This window comes from Acartia tonsa, chromosome 13 (assembly GCF_053477335.1).
Source record: "Acartia tonsa isolate MP-2025a chromosome 13, ASM5347733v1, whole genome shotgun sequence".
Lineage (NCBI taxonomy): Eukaryota > Metazoa > Arthropoda > Copepoda > Calanoida > Acartiidae > Acartia > Acartia tonsa.
Window position 1 is genome coordinate 44,598,296 of NC_137272.1, and position 27,901 is coordinate 44,626,196.

At 31.8% G+C, this 27,901-nt stretch overlaps 1 protein-coding gene and 2 long non-coding RNA genes across 12 annotated transcripts in view; 1 reads left to right on the forward strand and 2 right to left on the reverse strand.

Moving 5' to 3' along the window:
- LOC145335495 (uncharacterized) overlaps positions 1-11,201 on the reverse strand; it is a 30,807-nt gene extending 19,606 nt beyond the window's left edge. Inside the window, exons 1-3 of the long non-coding RNA XR_013885234.1 lie at positions 11,122-11,201; positions 9,854-10,010; positions 5,687-5,746 (exon numbers count right to left, since the gene is read on the reverse strand). This is a non-coding gene — a long non-coding RNA (uncharacterized LOC145335495). The remainder of the gene's footprint in view (positions 1-5,686; positions 5,747-9,853; positions 10,011-11,121) is intronic.
- Positions 1-27,901, forward strand: part of Vha44 (V-type proton ATPase subunit Vha44) — a 328,302-nt gene that overhangs the window by 127,037 nt on the left and 173,364 nt on the right. The gene's annotated exons all lie outside the window — the stretch shown is intronic.
- On the reverse strand, positions 20,583-24,756 carry LOC145304167 (uncharacterized). The gene is made up of 3 exons (XR_013874007.1): positions 24,309-24,756; positions 23,307-23,453; positions 20,583-21,212 (listed from the first exon to the last, which is right to left on the reverse strand). It is a non-coding gene; the product is annotated as an uncharacterized LOC145304167 (long non-coding RNA).

Here is a 27,901-nt window from a genome sequence, read left to right on the forward strand (position 1 = left end):
AAATACTCTACAGAACCGTCTCAATGAGATGGAGATATAATTCCAAACAACCCCTAGTCTAAAATCAATATTTCGTTACGTTTTCTGGGGTAAGGCTCACTTTTGAGTTTTTGAAAAGTGAGCCTTACCCTGTAGGTCAATCCTAGCAGAAATGATAAAATTTGGTAGCTTGGGAAAATTTAATATCTTATTTCTAATATTCTGGGCGAACATCCGAGAGAATGTGTTTGCAAAACTTTGAGCAACAATAAAATTTTCAGATTACTTTGCTTCTAAGAAAGCTTGATTTATTTGAAAATATGAAAAATAATTGAGTATATGCAATGCCACAGGTCCTGTGATAGTTTTAGGCTATTTTAATTTTAGATTTAAGTCTTGGTTTTAAGCTATTTTGAAGCCCTTTTATATCCGTTAGATACAGAGCCATTCTAGAAATGAAAGTATGTACTGTATTTAATTTATTTTGCAACAAATTCATGTTGTCTGATGTTGTCATCCTTGTTTTGGTAAATTTATGTGCTGTATGAAATAAAATTAGAAAAATTATTAACTAAAATAATCCTTATATTAAAGTAACAGTGTGTGTGTGTGTGTGTGTGTGTGTGTTTGTCTGTCTGTGTGTATCAAATGATCTCGCTAACCACCGAATCGAGATGGTTTTCTTTTAAAATGTAGCTTTTTATAGGTCCTTGTAAGGTTCTTAACTATTTCAGGGGAGGGTACTACGACCCTCTGTTACAATACTTTTAACCTTTTGATATTCATTCTATGTTAAATCATACATGAAAACTTTTTTCATATTTAAGGAGTTAAGAAACATAGAACAATCTTAGAAGTTAATTTATTTATTAGTAGCGGAGCTTCTGTTTAATTTACTTTGTCTATTCATCAGTCCGCAAGTCTGTAACGCTATGGGGGACATGCAATTTTCTCAGCTGCCATTGAAGATAGACAGCGAAGATTCTATATCAGTGAGCATTAAGTGTAAATTTATCTTTTACTGTTAAAGAAAACAAGGATGATAACATCCATAAAAATAAAGCTCTAAAAACGAAGGACCATAGAACATGAATACATGTAGAGAGTCAAAACTTTGGGTACTTATATTTAAATTGATAAGTATACTGACTTCTTAAATTTTAAAATGTCCCAACCTTTTAACCAATAATTTTAATCTAAAGAATGAATAAATCTGATAATCATCATTGAAGACGCATAAACATTTATCTTCTATTGTCTTATCCCTTAGAAACCCTGCAGAAAATAGATGTTTTAAAAGTTGAAATGCTAGAATTAAATAATTTATTGTCTGAGATTTTTGCAAACTCTAATAATCTGTTTATTCCAGATGGGTAATATAGTGATACCCCACATCCCCTCCCAACAATAGAAGAACATATTGACTAATATCTGAAAACTATATTAGCAACCTAAAAGGATGTCATTTTGTCTGCATGTATGTCCGTAAGATCTCGTAATCAGCTAGACCGATCGTTCCACAATTTTAATTGTCCCAATGTCCCCTCCCTTCCTGAATATTTTGATTGTAGAATTTTAGGTAAAATTAACCTATTGTTATTTATTTACATTATTATAAGTAAAATATGACAATTATCTTACAGGGAGGAAGGGGGCATTAGGCTGTATATTACACTAGTCTCCAAAGTTTTATGATAACGCTTTCTTTTTCGTTGGCTTAAAAATTTAGGAGGTTTTTAATAAATTTTAAAAAAAGTTTAAGGCCCAAATGTTACAACCACAAATTATAATCTACAGAAGGGGTAATTTTGTGTTTCATTATTGGGTATGTACATCAATTTATCGGCTATTGTCTTATCCCTTTAGATCCCTGTTAAATATGACTTTTATTTTATATTAGGTAATGTAAAAAACACAAACTCTACGAATTAAAGAATCCGCCAATTATTTAGATGTTAAAAACAGACGTTAGCTGTTCATGTAAACAAATATGTCAGTTACTTTGCTAGATAGATAGATAGAGAGAGATAAACAGATAGATATTTGCAGGGTTCTCCTTGGAAACAACAAATTTTTAAACAGTCATTTAAATTTTTTGTCTGACTGACAGTTAAATACTTATTTTAGGTGTAAATGTACTTTATTGGATATTCGGAAAGTGTCATGTGTGACGTCATTAAAATCTACCCTTTTTAGGGGTTTCCTTTTCCACTTCTCCTCTAATCCTTCCTCTTTAGATGTATTTTTATGACGTCATACATGACACTTTCTGCATAACTACCTTTCCTTTAAAATTTAAATTTCAAATTTTTATTTTGTTTATATTAATGAAAACAAAAATCAATAGTTAGCTTTGCTCCTCCTACATATTTGTATATTGCCCCAAGACAACTCAATAAGGGTCCATTTTTAAGGGAAAAAAAGGAAAAGGGAAAAGGGGAGATATAAAGATAAGTAATTATACACAGTGCCTTCGAAGGTGCTTTGACTTTAGTGTCAGAACCTAAATTGGGACATAGTGCATTTCATTACCCTAGGTTAGGTAACTTCATTTCACTTTTCAATAAAATCTAAAATGCAGCGGTTTTTGAGAAAATTAGATTTAAAAATTTCAAGTTCAATTTTCACCCACTAGGAGTTACCGCATAATCATGACAAGAAAAGCAAAGATTATTTAATTATTATTTTGAACAACTTTGCTTTTATAAAGTCAGTCATAAAACCTCTCTATATATGATTTATTTAAGGCTGAATTTACGTGACCTTAGAAAAGCAATTGATAAAAATGGCCATTAATTAACTCACTTCAGGAGTGGTTTTATGAAGAACTTTATATAAGGAAAGTTGTTCAAAATTTTAAATAAATAATCTTTGCTTTTCTTGTCATGATTATGCGGTAACTCCTAGTGGGTGAAAATTGAACTTGAAATTTTCAAATTTAATTTTCTGAAAAACCGCTGCATTTTAGATTTTATAGAAAAGTAAAATGAAATTACCTAACCTAGGGTAATGAAATGCACTATGTCCCAATTTAGGTTCTGACACAAAAGTCAAAGCACCTTCATTTGCACTGTGTATAATATTTAAAACAAGGGTTGTTAAAAAAAGGGTGAAGGAAGCGAAATTTAACTTACATTTGGGTCGGAATTTCACTATAAAACAGGAAACATGCACAAAACTTTGTAGCCCCTTAGCTCTAAGATGAACTGAGATAATAGGGGGGGGGGCATTTAACGCCCCCCCCCCCTCCCTGACCAATTAAGGTGTGGGGCAAGGGTTCCGACAGTTAATGGTTAAATGAGATGCCAGTTAGGTTATATTAGGAACTTAGTAAATGTATTAAAATTACTAAATATTATGTAATTATTCCTAGCCCATTTACTTTTCTCTATATCCACGGAAATGTCGTTTTAAGTGGGGGGTTGACAAGGGATAGGGAAAAATATGCTTCAAGTATTTCAAGAACTCTTTTTGTATTGAAATCTTTAAATCTTAGAAAAGAAACTGATAGGAAGGGTTAGGTAGGAGGGATTTGGGAAGATTTACTAGATGGTTTGCAAAAAAAGTAATTTTTGTCATTATGTTTAGAAAAAAATCATATTATACACATAAACTAAACATCTAATAACAATTTTTGATTACATATTTCTGTCCTAATGTGTTATTTACTTTTTCTTTTACAAGTTCACTTTTATTAATAAGTGAACTTGAAAACTCTTCCAACCTTTGTAAGATATGCTTAAAAAAAACAAATGATAATGCACAAAATTACCCCTTCTGTAGATGAAAATTAGTAGTTGAACACTGAATTAACCAACCAATCAAATTCACTTTGGTCACCCAAGTTGTTAAGCCAACAAATAAGAAAACATTATTATAAAACTTTGGGTACTAGTGTAATAAACAGCCCATATTTCCTTCTCTCCCCCCCCCCCCTCTCCTTCCACTCCATCCTATTCTATAAAGTAGTAAGCTTTTTTTGTCTGTAGTGAAGGATCTTGCTAACCGCTGAACCGATAAATAAAGTTTTTTTTTATGGGAACCCGTCAACACATTTAGCTGTGCGGACGAGATAGCACATCATTTTATATGATTAAAAAAACAGAAATACTTTGCAGTAGGGGAGATTTGAATATGCTTTTAATCTAACATTTATGTGGTGATGAATAAATTATCAAATTACATAAAATTATTAAATTCATAATGAAGCTACTCTGTTATTGAAAATTTCGTTATCATTTACGTAAAATACTGTCCATCAAACAATTAACCCTTTGATTGCACGAATTTTTTTCTGAAAAGTTCTAACTGTAATTGTTAACGAGTTGCGCCTTTTTAAAGGCCAAGGCATTATCCCTTCTCTAACTGTTTATGATGATCACATGACAAATCCAAAGTAGAGAGGATTTTTAATAACTTTAGTTATGATCTAGTGTCAGTCTTACATTCGAACCTATCACCTCAATTTTTAAATTAACAAAAACAGCTAACCGTTACGAACGGACGACCTTAATTGTAGTTTTATAAAAAAAATACTAAAATGAAAATTATTTCATATTTCATTCTGAATACTGAAAAAGAAAAAAAAATATTATTATTACTTATCGTGCTGTGCTAATTTTGAATAATTTCATCCTTTTAATCAATTTTATCAAAATCTTTGGAAAGGTTGTGTGATTTAAACAAGACATTTTTGGTTTTCATATGTGAAAACTCTTAAACTGGCTCTAAAAAAAATATTGAGAGCCACTACATATTAGATTCCAATGTTCATCTCTAGATCAAGGTATTTATGACTTGGTGCTTATCTTAGCTAAAATCTTTTACATATAAGATTCAACAATGGCTCTTTAAAATTCTCCAATGAGCCGGCTCTCGGATTTTATATTAATACACACAAAATGTCGCCACAATCGAATTCTTTTAAAACATAGTTTTCTTAAATTTATCATATTATAAATTTAAATTTTCTTTTTTATGATTAGAAATTAAATGCATCAATATAAGGTAAATAGCAACATGAAATGAAAAAAATGAATTTATTTTTAATAAAGTAAAATAATGGGTCTTATCGTTCTGGGCAATGAGAGTTTATTATGGATTATTGGAGCACTATGAGTTTTAATCACATATTCCTTGGAAAACTTGAGCTTGTTTATAGACATTTATTTCCTATATAGATCTGACATGGATCTTGAAGCTATTAAGCAGGCCGTTTTGTACATGTTAAAAATTGGAAGATTTCATTAAATAAAAGTAATCGCAAATATACTTAGTAAATGAAAACACTTCTTTATAGTCAAAATCATTTTTAAAAATTCAGTTTAATTTGCGTTGTATTGAGTGTACTGAGTTCATTGCACTAAAATAATCATTTTGATATGTCTGTAACTTTTTTGTTAGTGAAGCTAAAGGCTTCAAATTTTGGGTATTGGGTCTACTCTTGGCAGGCTTTCAGCAATTAAAGTGGAGTATTTCTTGCAGTTTTCCTTTAACAAGGAGAACCATATTGGTTTAGTGTTTAGCAAGATCCTTAGGTACAGAAAGAAAAAAAATCCTCTTACATAAGGATTACCATTTCTTTAGTACAAACTTTTTTTTGTTTAAGGTCAGGTGATGTCTGAAAAATCCTTTGATTGGTGATAAAAGTTTATAAATGTTTAACGAGTTTAAAAGATTTCTAATTAAATACAAAATATCTATTTACCTTTGTGGAAGACATATTTCTACGAAATAAGATGTTTCATGCAATGTTCACACTTGAACCCTAAAATATGAAACTTATTAGTATATTTCTTGTTTAAAAAATGATAATTAAAGTTCCTTATCTAGTATCAATGAATTTCTCAGAAAGTTTACTAGTAAATTATGTGCATATTGTGAGAAGTTCAATTAAAATAGTTTCCTCAGTTGAACTCAATGGCTATTTGTGATGTTCAATTGTGCTTTTTTTATTTTAATCATTACAGATCGGGCCCCAATTCCCACCTTAATAGATTGGGGGGGGGGGGGGGGGGGGGGTCATATCTCTATCTCGGCTCCTATTACAGTAAGAGACATAAAAATGTGGTTGATATGCATATTTAGAGAAAATTACCTTTTCTAGTCATAGTGGTCAGACCGCTCCTTAGCCGCTTTTTAGCAGCCAGCAGCTAAATATTAAAACAGCTGTAGAGTGGCAAATTTTAAAGCTAGGATCACCAAATTTTAGGTGGAACTTTCATTTTTTATAACAAAAACTTTTTCTGACCATAACCGCCATTTTAGGCGGTTACGGCGGTTAGCGGCGCCTATTATTATTTTTATCTTTTTCTGATCACAAAAATAGACTATATAAAAAATTTGGTTGGTCTAGAGCTGTTTTGAAATTCAGCTGCTGGCAGCTTACAAACGGCAAAATTACAGGTAGGAAATAGAAAATCGTTCAAAAATTGGTCAAGGAGTGGTCAAAGGGTCATGACCTTACTACTCACGGAAGTTTATTATTGCTCAAGGATGTACCACAAAAATACTAGGTCCCTTGCTGTAATAGAAGCCACGATATACATGACATAAGTCCATATTAAAAACAGGATATAAAATCAGTAATAAAATCGGTCAGGAAGCGGTCAAACAGTCATAACACCACTATTCTCAGATGTTCATTGATATCCCAGTATTCACCAGAAAATAATTTAGGTCTCTATCTTATACACAAAAGTCACAATGAAGAAATTAAGATTTATTTAGAATTTTTTCTAAATTTGGTGCCACCTAACTGACTTTGAACAGACGCCACGACCGACACAGACCAGATATCCTTATATCAACTCTTGCCGACGTAAAATTACTAAACTTAAAAAGTCATGAAGTCACAACTCTCTATCTTACCTACAAAAAAAATGACATTGAAAAAACTAGAGGGGGGGTCAATATGACCCCCCCAATCTGTAAGGATTAACACTAATAAATAATACATTTTTTTAATAGGACATTTAAGAAAAAGTAATAATTTAAAAAAATAATTATTGAACTTTGTTTTACTTTGGCCGTCAGTCTGTCAATCCTCATACAAAATATAAAAATTCTTAAGAAAGGTTTCATATTTTTTTTCATTTAAAAATTTATTCTTAACTTTAACAAATGCAGACTGGCCAGCCAATTTTGAAAATAAAAAACGTACATAACGTACACCAAAAAAATACGTTACGTACATAAAAAAAAGTAAAAAAACGTACAAAAACGTACATTCCTAATAAAAATAAGTTAAATAATTTCCTAGTTACCTATTATCAATACATTTAAGTCTACTAGCAGCTACCTGTAAAGGAGAACCATAGCGAACTGACAGACACAAGATATCCTCTTACTCTATTTAAAAAAACTAGCGTCTACGCTCCTAAAGGCCTCTAGGGGCACTTTAGGAGGGGAGAGTTGAATTCAATAAAAAAAACATGGATGACAACATACATAAGTAGCGAAGCTCAAAAGTTATTTATAGACATCTGGAAAAAAATTAACTTAAAATCAGTGAGCAATTAAAATTCATTTTTGGGGGGAGGAGGTAGTTTTTTTTCTAAAGTCAATTTTTCTTGGGAGGGTGGATGGTGACACTCTTCCCCAAAATAGTTATAAAACTTCCAAAAACATATGAGAAGCTATCCTGTTAAGGAGAACCATATCGGTTCCGTGGTTAGCGAGATTCTTTGGTACAAACAAACAGACATCCTGTTATTATGTACAAAGTATATCCTATTATAAGGACCAGCGACTACGCCCTTAGAGGCCTCTAGAGGAACTTGATTAGGGGGGGGGGGGGCGGTAGTTGAATTTAAAACTCATTTTTTTTATTTAAAAATAAAAAGTAAAAAACAAGGATGACAACATCCTTAAGTAGCGAAGCTCAAAAGTTATGAATGGAAATCTGGGAACTATATAAACTACTAGCGGCTACGCCCCTAGAGGCCTCTAGTGGCCTTTAAATGTTTTTTTTTATTTTAAATATCTAATTTAAGAAATAACTTGTCTATGTTTTCAATTGTTAAATTCATGCGTCTACACAGCGCGACTACGTACGTATTGCGACAATGCTAGCGACACTATGCGGCGGAAATATTTATTATTTTTGATTTTATTGTGATTTCTCTTGGGAGGGTGGTGGTACCCTCCCCCAAAATAGTTATAAACCTTCCCGGGACCTATGAGAAGCTACCCTATTACGGAGAACTCGATCGGTTCAGCGGTTAGCGAGATCCTTCGGTACAGACACACACACAGATACACACATAGACACACACTTGAATAGAAGTCGAGAAAACCATGAAAAAAAGAAAATCTAGGAATAGATCTTCTAGCACCCCAACCAAAAGGCAAATCTCAATGAAAATATGTAGAATGTGAACTTATTCAATCAAAAAACAGGAGCCGAGATGGTTATAGGCTATTTTTCTACCATTTTGAATACAGGTTCTTGAAGGGATATGGAAAGACAGAGAAAATAGCCTACAACCTCACAATGATCATGTCGGTTCAGCAGTTAGCGAGATTCTTCGTTACAGAAAAAAAGGATTTATAGGATAAATATATAATAGGATATAGGGTTATTTTGTCTATTGCTAAAGATCTCAGAAAATACTAGTCTTTAATACAAAGTAAATCAGTGCCTGTCTGTCTAAAGCTTAAGATCTTGGTAACCACTGAACAGATTGGGTTCTAATCATCAGGGAATATATCTACTGGTCCTGTGGTAGTTTTAGGCTATTTTCTTAGAGTGTGGGAAACCCACCCTCCAAAAAAAATCAACCACCCCTCAATTTATTTTTATAAACTAATGCAAATCAGCGGGGTGGGGGAACCCCCACCGCACCCTGGGGCGAAGCCTAAATGAAAAAAATAATCACAATCTTTTTTTATATTTTTTTTGGACAAATTTCCAACAAACGATTCTATAAAAGAGGGGACGAAGCCTCTAGAGGCTAGGGGCGAAGCCTCTAATCCTAGTAGAAAGTAAAAAGCTTTAAGTGTCCCTCCCCCAAAGAAAAAAAAGAAAAAAACCATCACAGGACTATTAGCTATATTCCATGAAGAGTAGAGCCCAATAGGTTCAGTGGTTACTGAGATATTAAGCTTCTGATATACAGACGGACAAGCAGACGGACAGACATCATTCTACTTTGTATTATAGATAATATACTATTTTTGTAAGACTTTTTGTACAAATACAAATAAATATACAAATACTTTTATACTTATATTTGATTCTTATTCTTTAAAAACTGAAGATACCAAAAAATAAGACTTCTTAATCCTAAACTGAGCACCATATGATATCTCGGAAAATTTACCCAAGTATATAAAGAATTTGAAAAAAATTATCGTAAAATCTATTAAAGGGGTAGTTGCATGAAATGCATTTAAACTTGAATTTAGTCAACTGCATATCTCTTTCTGTTCAATAGTTTAAACTAAATCTATAGGACATATATTTCAAATCCATAAATTTAAACTGTAAGTTTTAATAACATATATGCATAATTTACCTACATATTTTTGTTCTATGAAAATTTAAGATAATATTGAATTTATTTAATATAATACACCTATAGTTTTCGTACAAAACATACAAATTACTTTTCTGCTAATATTTGATTCTTATTATTTTAAAAAAAACGTAAAACGTACAAAAATACAAATTTCAAAATACGTTACGTACACATATCAAAATAACGTCCAGAACGTACACAGATTCGATGCGTAACGTACAAAACGTACAAAACGTACACTCTGGCCAGTCTGCAAATGCTCTTTAAATCTCATTGTCTGTAATCTTATTCATGATTTTTGTGCTATGCTACTTGTGGATGTTGTCATCCTTGTTTATAATACAAGTTATTACCTTTATTAAATACAATCCATGATTGTGTAACTGAGCAACTTTTTGTATAAAGAGTACAGATAAAGGAGGTGGCTGCAATGAAATCCTTCAATTACAACTGTTTGTCAGAATCCTTGTCTCTTGCCTCTGAGCTATTTCATAGTTTCTTATTTGAATCCTAGAAAAACAGAAAAAAATATTTAATATTTAACCACAGAAGATTAAGCACCTTAGCAAGACCTTGTTAGAGTGAGGGGGAGAGGGGTAACAAAACTCCTCCCTCCCTGCGACCTTTATTGTTTTTTTATCATAATTAATACAATTCCTTTAATAAGACTAACCATCAAATCAATATCATTCAAATTAGTTTATTTAAAATCTACTAAAGTATGTAAGTATTTTATATGTTTGATCATGTATTAGGCCAAAAATATTCTTTCAAAACAGACCTATTTGACCTAAGATAAAGAAATAGTTCCTTTTAAGCCAAAGTAATCAGTTTTGTAATATATAATATCTTTCTATTTCATGATTAGATGGTTTCCACACATATAAAACTTACACCAAAATTTGCATATTATTAGTATTTTCATCAGTCTTCAATGAAATAGAAATATATTACAAAACTGATTACTTGGACCTATAAAGAAACCGTTTCAGTATCTTAGGTTAAAAACTCTGTTTTGAAATAATTGTTGATGGAGTTATGGTCAAATACATGATATAACATATAAAAATATCACAGACTTTACATGTCCATCTATTAATTTACATGTTTTTAAATAACATTTTAAAAGCAAAGCTACCCAAAGTAAAGAGACATGCCCAATATAAATTCAAAATAACCTATAATATATATAATAATATAATATACCTATAATACAAAGTAAAACAATTTCTGTCTATCTGTCTGTACGTCTGTACGTCTCTCTGTCTGAAGCTTAAGATCTCAGTAACCCCTCACTCGATTAGGCTCCACTCTTCAAGATGTATACCTTCTGGTCCGTTGATGGTATTAAGCTATTTCTGAGGGCTGGGATACCCATAACCCCCTAAGGAAAGAAAAAATCGCCCCTCTCAAAGCTTTTTTTTTCTTTTATTAATATGCTGTCTTGGTGAACTCCCACCGAACTCTGGGGTGAAGCCCCCTTGAAAAAAATACCCACCCTCACAATTCTCGGGTTTTTTTTTACAAATTATGAACAAACGATTTTATATTTGAAATGGAAATACAGACTTTCTGTCAATGATTATTATTTACTTTTAAAAATGTAATTATTTATGTTTACCTTCAGGTGTATATCTCAATTCTAACAACAAACTTTCAACAATACTGCTAATTTTTATCTGAAATTAAAGAAATTTTACATCTTAAATTTCAATATAAACAAGGATGACCACATCAAGAAAAGAAAGGCTGGTACTTTCCCTTGAAATGATTGCCTATCAATAAACCCCAAACCCCTTTTTTAAACAGATTTTTAATACAAGGAAGTAGTTTTTTTATATTTCCACTCCCTCACATTCCCAACTAAAAAAAACTTTTAAATCTATATCCCCCTGTTCATATGTTCCCCCCCCCCCCTCTTTACCCCCTCTTAATTTTTATAGGGGGTTAATTACTCTCTGATGTAAATTTTGCCACAGGAAAAACTAATTTTAATTTTAAATTTAGGCATTATCAAAAATGTAAAAAATGTAATTATAGCTAAAAGTAAGGTTTTGAATCCTCCTAAGATAAAAAGATTGGCCGCCTTTGTTTTAGATATTATAGAATACAAAACAATATTTTTTTTAACTTTTCTACCAATGATCTTATTTAACAAAGAAGTCTTTTCTTTTTTATTATCATAATATGTAAATTAATAGTTTTTAGTCCACTGTCCTATCCCTACAAATAAATAATTCTTTGCTACAAATTTAATAATCATAGAGATACAGTGAAAGAATAATGGATGATATAATTATCTTCTCCCCACATTATAGGATTTACTTTATAGAAAGAAATTGGGAGAAGAATTCCTACTAGATTAATTTAATCACTGTTGTCCTATCCCCTCTTAAAACTATTAAAGAAGTAAACCTAGTCACAGCACGCAAAGAACTGAACTAGCCAACTCTCTCTTTTGCCCCAGGCCCAGACAGACAAGATTTTTTAATCATTGGTCTAAAGTCTTATTCAGTTGAAATCACAGTAGATTTTATGTCTAATACTAACAAAAAGGTGTGTGAATATGAATCTTTAGGAAACAGCTAAAAATTTTAAATGTGAAACACCGGAAAAATATTTGTATGGTTCAGTTACTCCAGAGAGGTAAGGACAATGACAAATAAAATAAAATATTTCCCTATTTTACAACATAATTAGGAAAAAATGTCGAATATTTCAGATAGGCAGATCTTTCTTTTTGTTTCATTAGACATATCCTTGTATCCTTGCATGTATTCAGAATGTACATATAATATCTTTGCTTATAAAACATAGTTGGTTGCTATAATCCCATTAATATAAAATGTTCCATGTGAAATAACCACTTTATAAAATTTCAAATTATATTGAAAAACATATTTATATGTTATATCTTATAATTACTTTCTATTTATACTACTTATAAATATAATAGTGGGACCCTTCCCCCCCCCCCCCCTCCAACAGTTCTCTATTTTCCCAACCTTTTACTTCATCAAATTGTATGGGTACCCTCCTAGAAGGTTGTATGGTTAATTAGTATATTTTTCCTCATCTACCTTATCTATAATACAAAGTAGAGTCTGTCTGTCTGTCTGTTTGTTTGTCTGTTTGTTTGTAGCAAAGGATCTCGCTAACCGCTGAACCGATTGGGTTCTCCTTAACAGGGTTGTTTCTCATAGTTCCCAGAGAGGTTTGTAACTATTTTCTTGGGGGGTGGGACACCCCCAACCCCCCCAAAAATGAAAAATATCCCCCCCACAAAAAAAGTTTTCTTTTTAAAACTAATTTTAAAATAGTGGGGTCGAATACACCCTCCCCCCCCCCCAAAAAAAAAATTACCCCTCCCCCAAAAGAAATTTTATTTAAAAATTTTTCTTTTATATCTAAAATACAAAAAATTGGTTTGATCAAACCTCTTGGGGCAAAGCCCCTAGAGGCTAGGGGCGAAGCCGCTAGTTTAAAATATAGCAGCAACCAATGACGTCCAAGCTTTTTTTGTGGGGGGGAGGGGGCACAAAACCTACATTGTGGAATGTGGTTTCAAAAATCATTACTATGGTAAAATTCATATTGGAGGGTAATTACCCCACCCATCCCCCACCCCATTCTGTAAATTTTGTTTTGGGAAAAACACACATTTTGTGTTTAAAATTTACCCTCCCCATCTTAGATGTCAATGCTAGCAATATAATATTTTCAGAGTTCAAAAAAACATTAAATGTTGGGTACAGAACAAGTTACAGAGGAAATTATAAAAATCTAGAAAGTATTTTTCTTTCTCACCATCTCTCAGGCAAAATTTATACGTAACTAAGCTTGTAGCTGGGTGTGTGTGTGTGTGTGTGTGCGCGCGTATTAAAAGTGTTGTAGAACTGGATTGAAAGTTTGACGTCAGAGAGTGGTGGTTTTAAATTATATGTATGTGTCTATCAATCATTTTTTATGGTTACTTTCTCCAAAGGGGAGGGGGTGGCCGCCCCCCCCTCATTTTTAATTTTAGTTAAAAAAATCTTTTGGGGGGGTAATTTTTTTCTAGGGGCGATTTCTCTTGGGAGGGTGGTAGTACCCTTCCCCAGAATAGTTATAAACCTTCCCAGGACCTATTAAAAGCTCTCATGTAAAGGAGAACCTGATCGGTTCAGCGGTTAATGAGATCCTTCGATACAGACAAACAGACAGTCATCCTGTTACTTTTTACAAGGATTTGATCAGAATTCTTATATTTTTCCTTTTTAAAAGCACAGCTTTTTCTATAATTAGGGTTAGTCCGTCCGATTTTATTTCCAATTTAGGCATGTTAGAACTATCCTATTAGTTTCAAACCTTGCTTGGCGATTTCTGTAGTAATCATTACCATGCAAAACTTTTTGGTTTTAAATTTGTTAAGAACAAATTTTTATGTGATGTAATTTTCCTAGTGATCTGATTTTGGAATACTGATTTCTAGGACAACAAAGTACAATGTTTTACACGAGGCATCTCTATAATCAAGTCCTAAAAATATTAGTATATTCATAACAATATCCTGTATTTAAGTAATCTTGCAAAACATTTTTGTACAATTTTGTCTTCCTTGTTCTATGAATTATTTATTTGGAAAATTAAAATTATCTATTATATCAAGAACGTTTAGGACCATACTTCTTTGTGGAATTAAAATTGACCAATATCTGAGAACTACATATATGAGCATACTAAATTGACGAGAAAAAATACCCCGCCACAAATTCTATTTCCCCAGTCTTATAATAATGTTTTATAATATTGTAATATATAGAATGGGTTGTTATTTATATCATACTAGCGGCTACGCCCCTAGAGGCCTCTAGGGGCACTTGAGAAGGAGAGAGTCAAATTTAATAACTCAATTTCTTATTTTAGTTTTTAAAAGAAAAAGTAAAAAAAATTTGGGGTGGGCGAAATTTTTTTTTATATTTTTTTTTGGGGGGAGGGTTGCCGGTGCCTTCCCCCTCATTTTTAATTCTAGTTAAAAAATTTTAAAAAAAAAATTTCGGGGGGGTTGGGGATGTTCCACCCCCCCGAGAAAATAGTTATAAACCTTCCCGGGACCTATAAGAAGCTACCCTGTTAAGGAAACCCAGATTGGTTCAGCGGTTAGCGAGATCCTTCGGTACAGACACACAAACATCCTGTTACTTTACTAAAGACCTACCCCTACATAAGACCTACTCTACAAAATACCTACCCCTACATAAGACCTTCTCTACAAAAGACCTACGAATATATATTGTTATATAAACATTAAATTTATTAATAAAGTAATACATAATCAATACATGGCCGCAGCGCTCGGCCCCCTGGCCTGCCTAGCCGCGGGCGCTCGGCCCCCTTGCCTATAACCTAACCTAACCTTACCTAAATATTGTAAAAAAAATATTAAAATTTGAAAAAATCTACCAACCACTTTTTGTAAATCAACGAAATTCTAAAATATAATTAAGTTAATGTACGATAAACATTCATACATTATTACATATAAGTTAGGTTAGGTTAGGTTAGGTTATAGGCAAGGGGGGCGAGCGCCCGCGGCTAGGCAGGCCAGGGGGCCGAGCTCTGCGGCCATGACCTTCTAGCATTACGATTTTTTGTAGAGTAGGTCTTTTGTAGGCGTTGGTCTTTTGTAGAGTAGGTCTTTTGTAGGTGTTGGTCTTTTGAAGAACCGACGAGTAGGTCTTTTGTAGGGGTAGGTCTTTTGTAGAGTAGGTCTTTTGTAGCAACGCCATTATTGGGGATGCACATCAATAAATAGATCATTGTCTTATACCCTTAGATCCCTGGTAATTAAAAACTTGACCATGACTTATTAGTAAATTATTAATTTTAATAATAGTTATTTATCGCATTGTATTATATAGACAACTTTCCGCTGATATTAAAATGAAAAGTTATAAGATTAGAAATAGTTTTGTAAACCATAAGGAACGTAAGGTTACAAAATTAGTATTAATTTTATGATTTTAAACTTGATATTCGTGGAAAAATATTTGTAACATGATTCTATACATGATTTTTTAATGGACATGGCTAACAACCTGTTCAAATCCAGCGGATATTAATCGATTTTGAAGCCATACTAAAATATGTTTTAGAAACTGATTAAACTTGAATTATTGTTATTGATGAATATTCAGGGATCTAAAGGGATAAGACAATGGATCATGAACTGATGTAAATCCCCAATAATGAAGAGCAATGGTTTAAAAGTTTAGACACTATCAGATTCGAATCAACCAATCAATTTATTAAGAGCACCCAAAGTTTTTAAGCTAACACATATAAGAAAACGTCATTTTAAAACTTTGGGTACCAGAGTACTATACAGTCTAATGTCCCCTCCCTCCCTATATTTGAATATTTGAATCATAAAAATTAAAGGTTAGGTTACTTATGCAAAGTTTGAAATTGATAGAGCAATTTTAACATGTCTAAATAAACAAAAAGAGCTAACTGACATGGATGGTCGGACCAACCCCAATTATAGGAAAACTTTAGTTTTAAATCTAAGTATTATAGAAATTATTTACAGCTTTTTTCACAATTTAATAACAAGAATAATGTTTAATAGATTAGATAGTTTGCTTAATCTAAACATCCCATATATCTGATCTTTAAATAATAATTTCTACAACAACTAGGTACAATATTATGTTTGTACTAATAATTCAATTTTATTGATGTTATCATCCCTGTACAATAACATATATGGGGTATAGTCCCTTACGTGGCTTTATATTTTTATTATGTCTTTTAATAGGTTATTTTAGGTTAGGTTAGATTATATTGTGTTAGGTGATTGCCCTGCAGGGATAGGCAATTGGCCCCGCAGGGTTAGAGCCCCCCCGCAGGGGCTAGAAATAGAATAGGAGAAAAGCTACTGTGAAAATACGACGAATCGCCCCTTAAGGAGCGTTACCACAAAAGGGACTTTATCCCTTGTATGTTATTATTTGATTGTCTTGATTTTACCAAGAATATTTCTGAATAAACAAGGATGACAACATCCATAAAATAGCAAAGCTATGAAATGGTAGGACAAACGAACATTAACACTTGTAGAGTGTCAGAACTGAATAATCAGAATATAAATGTATAAAAATTGTAACAAAATTTTAGGTAAACTTGTTGAAAAACTGCTTAAATACAGGATAATGTAAAGGACATACTTACATTTATAGGACTTGATTATAGAGATGCGCCGCATACAACAACGTACTTTGTTATCCTAGGAATCAGTGTGCCAAAAATCAGATAAATCGAATAATTATATCACATAAAAATTTGCTGTTAAAAAAGGTAAAATCAACATGGGCGTACGGACATTCTGGTAACATTACCTAACTACTACAGGAATCATGCATAGTTTAAAATTGATTGGAAAATTCTAGCATGCCTAAATTAACGAAAAGAGCTAACTGTTACAGACTGACGGACGTACCGACCATAATTATAGAAAAGCTTCGATTTTAACAAGGACAACAGCCATAAGTAGTAAAGCTCAAAAATTATTGATTGAAATCCAGAAAAGATCAACTATAGAGCAGTGTTATAAAATATAAACATCAAACTAAAATAAATCACGAAACCTTTAATAATATAAAAAGGTAAAATCTAGGAAATATTAATAAAACTTTGTGGAAATATGTAAAATTGTGAATTTTTAATCCCTAAAAATTGCAGGCGTCTATCTTGAAAAGGAGCCGAAAAATCCCCCTTAACGTTTCAAACAAACAGATGGACATTTCAAATTGTAGAATAGCTTTGCTACTGAAAAGTATCCTAAAACCTAATCTAATATAAATTTCAATTATAATTTTACTACAAATGTCGTTGTCCAGGCTTAATCTTTTAATAATTCTTATAATAAAGTCTATTTGTCTGTCTGTTTATATGTTTGTACCAAAGATCCGCTGAACTGATCGGGTTCTCCTTAACAGGGTAGCTTCTTATAGGTTCCGGGAATGTTTAGAAATATTTATGGGTAGGGTATCACCATACTTCCAAGAAAAATCACAAAAAAACAGCTTTCCCTACCCTAATAAAAAGCACCTAGATCTTAGGGGAGCAGCTGCTATCCTACATTATAAAGTACTAAAATTATTTTATCTGAAGCTAAAGACCTATGAGAAAAAAGCTACCTAGGGATAATACAAAAAAAACGTGCAACCTTTTATTTAAATTTTATAATAACATCCAACCCACCAAATATAAATTTAATGTTATAAAGCCGAATTAAAAGCCATTCTGTTTATGAAAAGCTATTAAATGAAAACAATTTGTAGATCTATAATCTAAAAAATCTATATGAATCAAAACCACTTGTAAACAAAATAAATTATAGAGTAGTGGAAGTCATAAATACAGAAAAGAAAAGTTATTTTTTAAGCTCTTATTTTTCCCGAATATACATATTATATTATTACATATCATCATTAAAAAATTACAGTATTTACAATTTTTTCTGGGATATATAAGATCTTAAAGAATATTACACTTTTTGCGATTTCTTATTGAGTTGGAAATTTTTTCCACCTCTTCAGTTTGTAGGTTATCATCTTCAATTATATTGAGAGCTTCTTTAGGTTGACTAAATGTTTCTATTTTACCATCATGAACAATTATTGCAAACTTTGGTTGTTTTTCCCAGATTATATCTCTGCTATGTGTTTCACATCTATTTCTGTTATGCTTACTGGAATTATAATCTATCCTTGTCTCATTATCTGAATAATCAAAAGTAAACTTATTTCCCCAAGCTGCAAATTCATGTTTATGATCAACATTCCCATCAGCAAATACAATAATATGCATTGCTTCATTGAAATAAAACTCTGAAAAATTATTGATTATTATATAATTAAAATGTCTTGGCTTGTTAACTAGATCTTTAATTTCATAATCATCACAGTAGCTCCAAGATATTTTATCATAATTTCTAGAAATATTTCTCTTCAATTCTTTATAAAGCTCTTTGTTTTCTAATTTCATTTTCTCCCTAACTTGTTTCTGTCTTTCCTCTCTAGTTAAACTAAGAAACTTCTTTGTATTTGTCTCTGTAATTGTATTCTTAGAAATTCTCTGGTAAGTTACAATCACAATACCCTCATCCTTGTCCAATAGTTTGTACTTATCTAATATTGCCATAGTAATGGCACTAATATCATGTCTACCTTTGTTGTGATAGTGATGACAATCTATAGCTTCTTTTTCATCATAAATAAAGTCATGTAAATTTTCATCTACAATTGCTCCAAATTTGTTTCCTTCAGGAACTTTCTGTCTTGAAATAACAATCGCAAATGACATTGCTCTAAGTATCATATTTCGTAAAAAGACATTACTATATCCTTCTCCTACTAAATCATCAATTATGATCATGTTCCTAGCTTGAGCACCCTGAAATTTCCAGACATTTGTTACTAATATTCCTTCAGGTTTGTTCATATATGCTTTGACTTCTGACACAACTGGTCTAGTTGAGGAAAAGTGTTGGTTTACCATATCAAATATTGAGTTATGATAAAAAGTTGTTAATACAACTATACTTTCTTGTGGTTGAAGTGAGAAATATTTTTCTACTGCAGCAATAGCTAATATGCCAGGTGATATTCTATGAATATTATGATAGTAATAAATATGGCTACCAATGACATTATTGTCAGGAAGCTTAGGAGGTATTTTTGAATTTAAAGCTTCAGAAAACTTGTATATTTGATAGCTGTTTCGCAAGTTCTTTGTTAGATAAAAACATAGAGCATTGTGATTCTCTATCATAGTTTCCATCCACTCTGATCTCTCATTAGGCCATAAAATACGGCCATAATAATCTTTCATAAAGCGATCATCTATTTTCATAGTCATGCAAATTGTTTTCACAGAGCCAGGAAATTCACAACTTCCACTTATCATTTCATCAATGAATAGGTGATCACAAAGATTATCTCTAAAGAATTGATTTATTGAATACATAATTTCTTCAGTATTTTGAAATGAAAATGTAGATATGCTAATAAGATGTCTAATAGTAATAACTCTTACATTAGGATAAGATTCAAACTCCATCATAGCCATTTTATCCATAACAGATGTTGGGGATATACAATTGTCGCTTTCATCATATGTTATTGCTGTTAAATCAACGTAAAATATTATTTCTTCATGATTGTCAGTGGCACACTTTTTTGCTCTTTCTTTTAAAACATATGTTTTCCCAGTACCATAGTCGCCATCTATGATAAGGAACTTGGCTGGTGAGTTAACTGCTTGCAGTTGTTCATTATTGAGCATGTACACAGGAACATTATTATCTATTGATATTCCATCAGACTTTCCTGTCAATGCTTTCTCAACTTCTTTGTTAATGGTTAATGGATCAGATATCAAATGATTAAATCTACTTGATTCTTTAATGGATATGTGGTATATCAGTTCAGCAACAAGATTTTCATATACTGTCAGATCATGATTATCAGATGTAACAAGTTTGTGATCAATTATCTGCTTCAACCAAGGTGTAACATCATCAACATATTGTAAAATGAATTGCTGACAGTTGACACAAGGTATTTCTGCACCTTCAACAATCTCTAAATAAGGAACACATGCAGCCCTGACAAACACCCAATCTTTGGAAAGCATGCCTCCAAATAATTTCTGCATGAAAGAAAAGTGCTGTTTTGTTTGATCTGATGCATTTTTTAGTAGTTTAAGTTTGTCACCACTATCTTCTGGTTCAAGCTTTACCTCTATATTTATAATAGCATTGTGTTCTGGAATAATGATTAGAGAATCCCATTCTGTTTTTGTTTCTTGTAGACTGTAGTTATAGTATTGATAGGTATAAAATTTCTCTAGACTGTTGGTAGGAAACTTGTACAAAAATGTATTTTCAATTTTGTTTTTCTTATTGCCTACATGCTCTTTATGCACCTAATATATAACTGTTTTATATCTTTATATCAAATGAATTTATTAAAAAAGAAAACTGCTATTAATCCCCAACCACAATTAAACTTGCATTATCTATAAAACATTCCTTTCTAAACAGCCAGCTCTTTGCATCTTTATATTCAAGCTTGTTTTCTTTCCATTTAAAATGTTCCTCTATGCATAAATCTAGTTTATCCTTGGGAATATCTTCAATGTCCAACAATACCTTTATTCTTTTTTCATGCTCATTAAAATCTGCAGTTTGATTTTTTCCTCTGGTGTCTTTTCCCTTCTTAACTAGTTGTTGAATGCAATCTCCAGATTGAAATCCTAACATCACGAAATATTCAGTCTTTGATTTTCTAGCAGCATTAACAATGTGATCATGTAAAAGTTCTTCACAATGTTTGTCCAAAATTTGATCATCTTGATTCTTTCTTCCTTCTTCACCTAACACAGTTGGTTTCTTAGGTACTAAATAATGATTTGGAATAGCTATAACTTTACACTCTGGATCATAATAATAATCAGCAACTTTTTCTTTTATCTCTTCAATCTTTTCTTTGGCTAGAATTCTTTGATTTTCTCCTGCAGGCCCTTGGAAGTTTATACTTAGGTTATTCAATTCTTTAGTCAAATGCAATGTTTGAGAATCTTGTGAAGATAGGGGATATACACCAAATTGAAGGCCACAATTGCTGGAACAAGTTGGTACTGAGCCAGGACCTTCCATTTCACATTCTAAAATTAAGATTTTTATGAGGGATTTTTATTTTCTAAAAACTTTTTTGAAAGAAGGTGTCCTAACTTTTAGAGTATTTTTTTAAAACAGCTAGTTGGTGATTTAAGTTATTAGCAGATGTAAAATGATCCATAGAATCCATGCAATCGGTGTTTTTGTAAAACTCTTATTTTTGAACTAATTTAAGTTTTTTCAAATTAGGTTGGTTTTAACCCTTAACAGTCGGGCCCCTTACCGCACCTTAATCAGTCGGGGGGGGGGGGGCGTTCAACGCCCCCCCCCCTCATTATCTCAGTTCCTATCAGAGCTAGAGGGCTAAAAATTTTTGTGCAAGTCCCCTGTGTTATGGTGAATTTAAGTTAAGTCAAGGTCAATTTCCGCTTCCTTCACCCTTTTATTTAACAACCTTTGTTTTTAGGTCCTTTTTTACTTAAAAATGTCAAACGGCTGTAATTTTTTTATTTTTAAAGCTAGAAGAAATTTTTTTTGCAGAAAATGATTATTTTTATTTAAATTTTATAATTGAAATATCAAAACATAAGTTTCAGCGGCCGCAGCTGTACTTGGCAGCTGCCAGCTGCCGCAGTCGGCGGTCGGCGGGAAAACGGCGGCGGATCTTTATGAAATTTTAATACATTATGTAGACATGTAAGAAAAGCTTAAGTTTTAAGTCTCTAAGTCAAAATTTGCGGCCACAGGAGCATTTTAAAGATTTCTGGAGACCTGGAGGATCAGAACCTGCAGGATCATACCTGGAACCTGAAATTGATTTGAACACCTGTATTTAATATGAGGATGTACTACTAGAGGATATTTTAGTATTTTGGTAAGATAAAATGCTTTGTTTAAGTCAAAAACAAAATTTTGTTCTTTACCTGGATGACCCTGCCAGGTTTGCTGGCATCCTGTGCCCGCCAGGATGGAGATATTCAAAAAATTCCAACTCTCAGTTATGTGTCATACCCATACTTAAAAAGTCAAGCAGTTTGGGCTCTTTATCTTTCACACACAGAAAATGAGATAGAAAAAACCGGATGGGGGGGCGTTCAACGCCCCCCCCCCCCCCCCCCGACCGTTAAGGGTTAAGGTACTAAAGCACAACAAAGAAAGAACCTCTGTTTAAAAAAAACTTTGAACTTAAAAATATCCTAACACAGGCATAAAAAATATGTGTTCGTATATACCTTTAGAATGTGAAAAATATTACGAATCCATTCTAAGCAAAATTGAAAAAAAGTTAATAAACTACTATAAAAAATATAAGTTTTTGGACAATTGTAATTAGCCTATCACAAATCACCAAAAATTGACAAATAGAGAATCTTATTATCAAAAATTAACAAATAAAATTGCTTGAAAAAAGGATAATATTTATACAATATACACAATAGATACCACAATGAATAATAATACTTACATAACATCTAAAGAATGAAAAATTATGAACAAATATGCTTCAGTGTATGTTTGTTCTGAAAATAATCTTATATTTTTTATTCTAATTTTATTACTTTTTTTCAATTTTGCTTAGAATGTATTCGTAATATTTTTCTCATTCTAAAGATATATACGAACACATATCTTTTATGCCTGTGTTAGGATATATTTAAATGACTTCAAAAATAAGAGGTCCACAAAAAAATTGATTGCATATCTAAATTCTATGGTTCATTTTACATCTACTAATCACTGAAAGCACTGAATGGCTGTTTTAATAAAATATCAAAAAGTTAAGACACTTGTATATGCAAAGCATATAATTCAACAGATTTGAATGCAAATACAACATGCCCTACCTGGCTTTCTAATTTACTTCTAAATCACCAAAGAAGAAATAAATATTACATTATCAAAAGTATCTTTAAAAATCCCCTCTGAACATATAGGCACATTGCTTAATAATTCCAAACCTTAGTCATATTTTCAAGAATTAGAAATCATAAGTAATAAATGTTAAGCAATCCCCCCCCCCCCCTTCTCTATTATGTCTTCCTAAATAAATTCTAAGAGTTGAAAAAGGAATAATTTCTTTCACACTCAATGTCCATGTCTTACAGAATATGTTTCTAGATTTTGATAAAATAAACATTTACCTGCAATTACACCAAGGTATTTTACAAGTGTGAAGGTAAAATCTACAGTTGTATAGTCCTCCTCTTTTCTCTCATCATCAAGAATATTTTTATTTTAATTTAGATAAGACCACTCTTTTACCAATCTCTCTCTTCATGCATTCATACCTAAACAAATATTAATTATTTCTCATAGTATATTCTATACTAGTAACTACGCCCCTAGAGGCCTCTAGGAGCATTTATATGTTTTTTTTTTTACTTCAAATATGTCTATGTTGCGTTCAAGTCTCCTCGTACAATCAAGTATAATAAATTTTTTTCTTGATTATTTGTGATTTCTCTTGGGAGGGTGGTAGTACCCTCCCCCAAAATAGTTAAATTAGTTCCTTGGACCTAAAAGAAGCTTCCCTGTAAAGGAGAACCTAATCAGTTCAGAGGTTAGCGAGATCCTTTGGTATAAACATATACACAAACACACAGACAGACATCCTGTTACTTTATTATAAAGATTTTTAATTTTAGTTTAAAAAAGAAAAAAAGTAATTTTTCTAGGGTGTCTGGTGATTTGTTTCTAGACGCAATTTCTCTTTTGAGGGTGGGAGTACCCATCCCAAAAACAGTTATAAACCTTCCCAGAAAATATGAGAAGCTACCCTGTAAAGGAGAACCATATCATTTAAGCAGTTAACAAGATCCTTAAGACAGACAAAGATCCTGAGGTGGATTCTTATAAAACTTCTTTGGCTTCCTGGCTCACTAAAATCTGTGAGGGTTGCAGTGTGGCAAAGTTATCCCCACCTAATTTATAACGAGCCTCACTGTTTATAGTAAGGCAGTGAGCCAAAAAGTTTTTTTAAGAATCCACCTCTTCTATTTTTACATAAGGATTGCCATTTCAGTATTAAAAACTTTTTTACACTTAATGTCATGTGACGTCTTAAAAATCCATTGATTGGTGGTTAAAGTTTACAAATGTTAAGTCATACAAGATATCTAATTAGATACAAACTACTTATTTACCTTTCTGGTAGACATATTTATATTAAACGAGAGTTGGCTCGATATAATTATCTCCCTATTGGCTAGTTTTCTATATGCATATCTATTTCTCAATAAATCTATTTTCCTCACCCGGCATTACTATCTAAAAGAAAGTAAATATTTAATAATTTAAATGATTTTTTAAAGATTTTTTTAAATTATATTTTTTTCTTTACATTACCATCACCAAAGGGTTAATGATGATGATTACAATTTTAGTTTAATATTTGAACACACAAAATGTCGCCACAATCGAATTCTTTTAAAACATAGTTTTCTTAAATTTATCATATTATAAATTAAAATTTTCTTTTTTATGATTAGAAATTAAATACATCAATATAAGGTAAATAGCAACATGAAATGAAAAAAATGAATTTATTTTTAATAAAGTAAAATAATGGGTCTTATCGTTCTGGGCAATGAGAGTTTATTATGGATTATTGGAGCACTATGAGTTTTAATCATGTATTCCTTGGAAAACTTGAGCTTGTTTATAGACATTTATTTCCTATATAGATCTGACATGGATCTTGAAGCAATTAAGCAGGCCGTTTTGTACATGTTAAAAATTGGAAGATTTCATTAAATAAAAGTAATTGCAAATATACTTAGTAAATAAGGTGCTTCCTACAATATTCACACTTTAACTCTAAATTGTAAAAATTATAAATATTTTTCTTTAAAAATTTATAATTAAAGTACCTTGCTCTGTGTCAGTCTGTCAGTCCTTATAAATAAATAAAAATATTAAAAAGACAGGTTTCGTAATTTTTTCTCTTATATATCTATTCTTGACATTAACAAATGCTCTTTAAATCTTGTTGTTTGTATTTTTATTTATGATTTTTTGTGCTATGCTACTTATGGATGTTGTCATCCTTGTTTATAATGTAAGTCACTACCTTTATTAAATACAATCCATGATTGTGTAACTGACCAACTTATATTATAAAGGATAGAGTTAAAGGAGGTGGCTACAATGGAATCCTTCATTTACAATTGTTTGTCAGAATCCTTGTCTCTTGTCTCTGCGCTACTTCATAGTTTCTTACCTCAATCCTAGATAACAAAAAAAATATTTAATGTTTTGGCACCTGAATATTAAGCCTGCCCAGAGCAAGCTCTTGTTAGAATACTTTATTGATTTTTATCATACCTAATCCATTCCCTTATATTATACTGATAATCAAATCAATATCATTAAATTTTTTTAATTCAATACACTATATCTCATTTATTCATTTCTAATTAAACTTATAATTGATAATACTTAATATCCTTGGGAATCATTACATATAATAAAGTAACAGGATATGTGTGTGTGCATGTGTACCAGGATCTGGACTGATATGGTTCTCCTCTCATAGGTCGTGGGAAAGTTTACATCTATTTTGAGGTAGGGTACCACCACCCTCCCAAGTAGAATATCCCCTAGAAAAAATTACTCTCCACAAAAATGTTTTTTTTTCTTTTTAAAAATAAAATATAAAAATAGTTATGGGTTGAAACTATCCTCCCCCCTCTGTGTGCCACCAGAGGCCTCTAGGGGCGTATTCACTAGTTAAATTAACCATAATAATTATAGATATTTTACAGACTGACGGACCAACTCTAAATACAGAAAAGCTTCACTTTTAAAGATTATCATTTACGTTTACCTTTAAATGCTTATCTTAATTCTAACATTAAATTTTGAACCATACTGCTAATTTTTATCTGAAATACAAGAAAATTTAGAATAATTCATAAACATGGATGACAACATAAATAAAAGAAAATTTGGTACTTTCCCTTAAAGTGATTGCATATCAATAAACCCCCAAACACGCTATTTTTTAAACAGATTTTTAATACAAGGAAGTAGTTTTTTTATGTTTCCACTCCCTCCCCCCCCCACATTCCCAACTAAAAAAAACCTTTTAAATCTACACCCCCCCCCCTATCCATATGCCCCCCCCTCTTAATTTTTATAGGGGGTTAATTACTCTCTCATGTAAATTTTGACACAGGAAAAACAAATTTTAATTGTTAGGCATTCAACTTCCCCCCTCCCCCCCTCAACCTCCTCGAAAATGTAATTACAGCTAATATTAAGATTTTGAACCCTCAACCCCCTCCTAAAATAAAAGCTTGGATGTCTTTGGTTTAGATGTTATAAATATTAAAAATTAATTTTCTAACTTTTCTACCAATGATCTTATCCACTGTCATATCCCTACAAACAAATATCTGTATATTTGCTATAAACCTAATAATTATAAAAATGCAATGTAGAACTAATATTTTTACATGATAACTCCCCACATAATATGCATTTATTTTGATTTAGAATGAAATGGGGATATAATCAAATTAATTTAAACACTATTGCTCTATCCCCTACTGAGTATCTTGAAAGAAGTAAACTTAGTCACAGCACAAAAAGAACTGAACTTACCAACTCTCTCTTTTGCCCCGGGCCCAGACAGGCGTGCTAGATTTATTAATCATGGGTCTAAAGTTTTCTTGTGTTGTAACCACAGTATATTTTATGTCTAATATTAAATAAAAAGTTGTGTGAATACAAATCTTTAGGAAACAGCTGAAAATTCTAAATATGAAGCACCGGAAAAATATTTGTATGGTTCAGTTACTCCAGGGAGGTAAGGACAATGCCAAATAAAATAAAATATTTCCCTATTTTACAACATAATTAGGCAAAAATGTCAAAGATTTAAGATAGGCAGATCTTTCTTTTCATTTTATTCAACATATCCTTGCATCCCTGTATGTATTTAGAATGTACATATAATATCTTTGCTTATAAAACCTAGTTGGTTGCTATAATCCTATTAATATAAAATTTTCCATGTAAAATAACCACTTTATAAAATTTCAAATTATATTGAAAAACATATTTATATGTTATAACTTATAATTACTTTCTATTTATACTACTTATCAATATAATAGTGGGACCCCTCCCCCCCCCCCCTCCAACAGTTCTCTATTTTCCCAACTTTGTCAAATTGTATGGGTACACTCCTGGAAGGTTGTATGGTTAATTAGTATATTTTTCCTTATCTACCTGAGCTTGATCTTTAAATCATTTCAATGGTGATCTAAACCACCCCACGCGAAATTTCAGCCAATCACAGCAGCGCATTTCTAAAATGAGCCGCTGTGATTGGCTGAAATTTCGCGCGGGGTGGTTTAGATCACCATTGAAATGATTTAAAGATCAAGCTCTGATTTAAAATATAGCAGCAACCAATGACGTCCAAGCTTTTTTTTGTGGGAGGGGGGGGACACAAAACCTACATTGTGGAATGTGATTTCAAAAATCATTACTGTGGTAAAATTCATATTGGCGGGTAATTACCCCATCCGCCCCCCCCCCCCATTCTGTAAATTCAGTTTTGGGAAGAACCCACATTTTGTGTTTAAAATTTACCCTCCCCATCTTAGATGTCAATGCTAGCAATATAATACTTTCAAGTTAAAAAAAACATTCATGTTGGGTTCAGAACAAGTTACAGAGGAAATTATAAAAATCTAGAGAGTATTTTTCTTTCTCACCATCCCTCAGG